Below are 6,601 nucleotides of genomic sequence, written 5' to 3'. Positions count from 1 at the left end.
AAATACTCTTGAACTGTTCACAACTCTTACAAAAACAAAAACGCAGAACAAGTATAGTATGACTTTTCCTCAAAATACTGCAGGCTGCACAGATGCCTAAGACTTCAGCAGTTTTGAAAACTCACTGTGATAATGGTTTCATTTTCAGACAGAAAGCAATATATATGTGCAGAGACCGTAAGTATCTCTAGAAATGCCTGAAAGGCAAACTGGATTGAACAGATATCAAGCTCTACTTCAGCTAGCAAAGGCATTAAATGCGATCTCCCAATAGCCTGCAGAGTAAGTGTAGCCACCAACATATTGTTTAATATCTTGCAACTGATGGATACATCAGATTTTTTGTTAATTTTTTTAGTAATACTCAGACATATTCTACATTCTAAATTTTATTACATACTTGCAGCTTTTATCATGTTGATATTTCCTGGCCTTAGAGTGCTATATACATATGTACATAGCAAAACAAGCACTGCAAATACATGTTGCCTTCAGAGGAATACAGTATGTGGAATCTACAATATTGATACCCAATTTCCTTATTATGTAAATGAAGGATTTGACTTTTTTAAAATTTCAATATTTTATAAAATTTAAAATGAGTGGGAGGAAATCAGGAGTTAGACTCAGGACTATTAAAATGTGACATATTTCTTAATGGTTATTTCAATAACCTTGAAGGAAGGGGCAAAGGAGGAATGAGAGAGGATGAGGATGTTAGAGTGATCAATCACTTAGGATAGAGGAAGGCAGAAAAAAACATCTCCAGTCTAGACTGGATGTAAAGGCTGGTGAGATGGCTCATCATCACTGGGATGCAAAGCACATGCAAGAGCTCCTGTGGCAAAAGTGGGAAGAGGGAGTTTTCTCTACTCGTGCCAAAGTGAAGGGTTCCGTGGAAGCTGCTGCATCTGGTGCTCCCCTCCTCTGGCACGGTCTGACTGCGCAGCCTGACCCTCCTTCGGACCTGGCTTGCCCTGGCGCAGTCGCCCCGACTTCCCCACCTTTGCTTGGGACAAGCTTCACAAGCACTGCAGCCTGAAATGCTGAGGTTGTTTAAATGCCCTGTGACACGTACCCTGTGGTTGCAGTTACTAAATACTATCTGGCACATGACTGTTTCTGAACCAGGGAACTGCTCAGATGTTTAGGGGTTCAAAAGAGTCTATGCATACAGTGAAAAGATACCTGAATTTAATTAGCTGAGCATATACCTAAAGACGTTAAGCACAAAACCATATGCTAACATTCAAATTGGTATTGGCAGCAGTGTAGCTGCTTGTCAAAAGATAAAGATCATACCCTCCAAATGGATTCACTTTGGCCTCAGTTCAGAAAAAAAAGCATCCAATACAGCAGCTACAGTCAATACAGCACAACAGCAAGATTTCCATTGACATCTTCCATCTCTCCATCCCCCCCTCTACCAAAGTGATTTCACCAAAAAAATCCCCAGACCAACAGACAAAAACCTGAGAAACCATTAAGAAAAATATTAGGAAAGTTAATAAAATAGCCTTCACAGAGGGAGGACTGTATGCACTTCCTCTTTCAACCTCATCCTACTGGACCAAACAAACATTTATGGGAGAAGAACTTTCCTCTTCTTCGCCTGTCACCTTCCTTTTGCAACCTGACTCCAGATCCTGTCTGAGGCACAGGCACATGAGAAAAGAGTACAAACAAAGTTCCCACCCCTTAAAAATAGTTTTATGTCCACAAGCCACTAAGATATCTCCTGACATGTTCTTTAGTATATTTTTTTTTTCCTTTAACAATCTTTCAAACCTGCAGGAAATTAGCATCTTCAACACAGAAGCCAAGTGTCCTAATACCTTGTTTTAAGAAAGTAATAATTTGCATCTTCATAGCATTATTCAACAAGTCAACTCCTTCACAACTTATGCGGCCATGCTATGAATTTGCAAATTACTGTTCTCTTAACTCAAGTTGTCAGGACTCTGGGCTTCTGTTTTATTGTTGATGCATTGTCTGATCTGTGGTGCAGTAGTTTCCCTATGTTTTTCCATCTGTAAAACCAAAATAAAATGCACCTCCCTGACACATTCTTATACTGTTGTGGTTTGTTATTGCTTTTAAAATCCCTTCAGGGTCTTAGGTGGAATTGCTAAGACCCTGAAGGGATTAGGTGGGATCATGCTAGACACTGTTGCTTTTCTAAACTCTTGGATTGTCAAAGGACTTACTGAGTCACGCTCTTCCATCGGATGGTTAATAGCAAAGCAATCAAATGCAACCCTTATCAAGTCAGGATTCAGGCCTGCACAGGTTAGTCACCCTTTTTTTTAAAAAAAGAACTTTATAAAGTTTATAAATTTATTATACATTGTGTTTTTTCAGCTGGATGATTGAATTTGTAGCATTATGGTAAAGAGGGCACCTGACCTGAATAAGGACTTTTAATCAAGTCTAACTTCTAAATGAACATGTATTATGCTCAGCATCTCAGAATGCTCTCCTTACATCTCTTTTTGGGGTACAGAGTGGAATTACAATAATTTCAAATGTAAGAAAGAAGCTGATGATGCTACTGATGGTGTGTTCTTGTTTTGTTCTATTTGATGCAATCATCTGCCGATGGACTGAAAAACAGCTGTATAAACACATCCTGTATGAAAGAAACCAAATGCTTTTGAAACAGTGAGCCCATTTTCGAATCAGGTGGGATGTATACAAAAATTGCTAAAAACTTTCGATTACTTTTCCAGTTTTTATGACCTTTGCCCATTAACATAAAGGGAACAGAGCACTTTCATAATCCATAGCAGGTGTTCCCTTGCAGATGATTTGTTTTGTTACATTTTATTACTGACAGAGAAGGTGGATGTGATGTTGTAATGCTATTAGTTAAAAGCTGGTAAGCATCCCTCCTGGAGAGACCCTGGGGAGTTTAATAGGCAAGAAATCAATATAGAAGTATTTTATCAGGAAGAGGTAATCTAGTGAAATTGATAGAAGATTATCTCTTCTGTTATTTTGTAATGGATCTTAGCAAGCCCTGCACCACAGATATTTCTTTCATTATTTTATATAAAATATTTATAACCATTCTGATTAAAATTCATACGTTAGCTTACAAAGTAATGTAAGCTGGGATCAGAACCACACAAACTATAAATTCTATGCGGCTTCTTCATTTGATATCATTCTTTTTCTACATTTTTCAATCTGGCCATAATATTTATATGCATAACAATGACGCTTAGTATAGACATTGTTTTATCTGTTTGCAATGCTATATAATTAATTTAAACAAAAAGTGCCCACTGGAAATAGATCATGTGACCTCCCATTATACAAATGTGGAAATCAAAGAGAGAGGGGTTAAATGAACCATCTGAAACAGTCAGAAAGTGTCAGTACCAGGAACAGAAGTCAGGCGTGCCTCAATTCTAATCTAGATTTAACCCACTACAACAACGGCAAAGTCCAGAGGGGTGGTAAGAGGCAAAATAATTTAAACAACATTAGCTATAACCAGTGGAGTGGAAGCATATAGGACATCCTTTGTGACCTTTACATTGGTTAACTGATTTTTTCTGCTTATAATGTTTTAGAATATATTTTTTATATTTTCTAGTATAAAGGGAAAGTAAAAAAACCCCAGACCTCAGCATTTGGTACAATCAATACAGAAAGAATAAAGATGCACTAAAGATGCCCCATTATAATCTACATCTGGAAGAGCATTTCAGTTGGCTCATATTCCTTCTCTCTTGCCCTTTCCTGTGGTATGTCTCTCTTGCTTATCGCTAGTCTGCCCTTGCTAAAAAACCCCACAAAAATAGCATGCATTTATGGCCACTGACTAATGCTTTAATGTGCTTCTATGTGCATTGTTTATTTCAGCTGATGATTTTTGTTCAGATTAGTATTATAAAGTTTATTGAAGAGTTTATTATTGAGACAACATTTCAAAATTCCAGCTGCCTGTTTGCCTTCGAGAAGTCTCTTTTTATAAGGACAAGTAAAAACATCATTATACTTTTTAATCCTTATCCTTAGCACCATAAGTGTGGACAAGATAACTTTTATACAAGGGCTGATCATTTTTTAGGAATATTTCACAAAGTTGTTATTGTCCAGGCTGACAATAGCAAAGCATGCTTTTCCTTCTGTTTTGTAGGACATTTACCCAGTTCCCTTTGTGCATTCTGTTGTGTGTGAAACCACATCATTTTCTGAAATGCATAAATACTGATGATTTAGAGATATGTAATATTTGTAAACTCTAACTAGCCTTTAACCTGAAAACAGGCACTATTTCCCTCTGTGGTTTTCCTTGTGGAAGTTTTATACGTGCATGCTGAGGTGCAGGGGTTTCCATGGCAACTAGAGGTTTGCAGAGTATTCAAGAAACTCTGCAAGTTAAAATTAGCTTAGATGGTCATGCATAGATAATAAGGGCCTGGAGCTATGCAAGTTTGTGCAAATTGTTTTTGTGAAATTTAGTGGAGGATGTTACAATCCAAACCCGGGGTGTGGTATGTATCAATGGGTACAGCCACAGTGGATCTGGAGTGAATACAGAGACCTGGCAGACTTTGGGCATCTAAGATAAATGGAGTGGCATTTAAAATAGATTTTAAAAGAAAACCTGACTTTTAAACACATTAGAGAATGAGGAAAAATTCATTCTGATTAATTAGAGTTAATGGAAGTTAAATGGTTCAGGAGCCTTTTTGTTTTCATTAAGTTAAATTGTTCTTACAATCATCCCAGTTTATTTCTGAATCTCTTTTCCTTGCCTGGACACTATTCTCACCCATGGTCTGTTGTAGGTTGACTCACTCCATAGCTGCAAAACTGTAAGTTTAAGAGAGACCTTGAATTTAGATGACAAATACAGCAGTACAGCAGGAGGCTTGAGGTAACATTTCTGTTATAATGAATCCCTCTTATAATACTGTGGGATCTGCAGCAATTGGAGTAACACTGTAGCTAACTTGTTCAGTCTGTGCCTGAGCTTGTCTTATGTCCCGATAAAGATGAGTATTTAAAGGTAATACAGTGGTGAAGCTCTATTTATGGAACAGAAATTTGTAATTACATGCCTTTGTCTTATCTTGCATGATGGGTTGTGCATCCTAACACAGAGGACGCAGTTTCATGTTTTGTGGACACTATATCCTGAGGAAATTAGAGAGAGTATGTTTGGATGTTTCTCTAAAACAATTCAGGAGATATAAAAATAATTTAAAAGACATAATCTTACTTCTACTGCAGTCAGATGGAGAGACTTAGATCTAAGCAAAGGTGGTGTGTTTTGTCCAGTCACTGCTTTAGGAGATTAAAACCTACAGAACCAGTTATGTGTAATTGCCTGCTTTTTATCTGAACTACATTTTTTAAAAATTATTTTTTGTTTTATTACAATTTCAAAAAGAGTATGGGATAAGTCATCCTTCCTTTCTGTTAATGAAAATGCTCTTTCACTAAGTCAGCTAGTTGATTGAAGATGCTGACATTATTGCAGAGGAGGAGATCCACAAAATTCTGAGATGCTTCCCATCCTGATCTTATTATTCTGATAATTTTGATAAAGCATGAATTCCAACAAAGAAGTGTTCTCTGAAAAAAATTTTTTTTTTCTTCCACTGTGATGACTTCTGTATTGCTTCAAAGATACATTCAGGGAACACTAGAATTATACAACTGACAATAAAGCCAACTAGAATTAAGGGGGCATTGTCAACATGGATGCCCTCTTCTGTGGCTGGATATTAGAAAGCTGCCTGCAGTCACAACCTTGCCTACCGTTTTCTATCAACCCAACCAAAGAGACCAACATCTCATCCTGAGAAGAACAAATTGTAGCAAAAGCTGTATCATGCTCACGAGCAGCTAGGCACTGAAAAACAAAGCCATGTTAAGATGCAGGAGGAAAAAAGATGCAAATAAGAAGAGAAGGGAGCTATTAGTCAAATCAGTGGTGCAGCTTCACCTGCTTATGCCGTACTATGCAGGTCCATCTACCTCAGAGAAACTGCATCTTATATAAGCTCAGAAAAGAATGATAAGAATTATAAGGGTGCAGCAATGTGTCTCTGCACTGAAAGGAGACTGAAAATACTGGCACTGCATATTGTAGCAAGAAGACAAAGGTACATGATCAAAAGTATTTTAAAAGCACATATAAAAGGGAGGTAGGTCAGGACCTCTCCTGTTGCAGTATAGTGAAAGATCAAGAAGACAATTCAGTATTTAATTTCCCCCTTTTCAGCCCACCGAAGGGAAAGAAGGACTGCTGGAGTTGCTGCCTAACTTCTCACTCCCTGCCTGTAGGTTTCTCACGCTATGTTTTGGGTGACAAGAAGTTGTAACCAGGCAGACATTTGACAATAGTGCGTTGCCAACAGGGGCACGTAGAGTTTTCCATTCTCTTAAAGTTATAAAGGACCCAGGATAAATCCTCCTGTAGAAACAGGAGGAAACGGGGCATCGGTCCTGACCAAATCTCTGTCTGATCCATGAGCTATTTAGGATCGCACAGCTATACCCTGACACGCTGTTTCCATATCTTAAATATAAATGTATAACGTTTTCCTCTACCTTATTACATATTGTACATATGGCATAT

The sequence above is a fragment of the Buteo buteo genome, chromosome 15 (genome assembly GCF_964188355.1).
Source record: "Buteo buteo chromosome 15, bButBut1.hap1.1, whole genome shotgun sequence".
Taxonomy (NCBI): Eukaryota; Metazoa; Chordata; class Aves; order Accipitriformes; family Accipitridae; genus Buteo; species Buteo buteo.
This window is presented reverse-complemented; position numbering follows the sequence as displayed.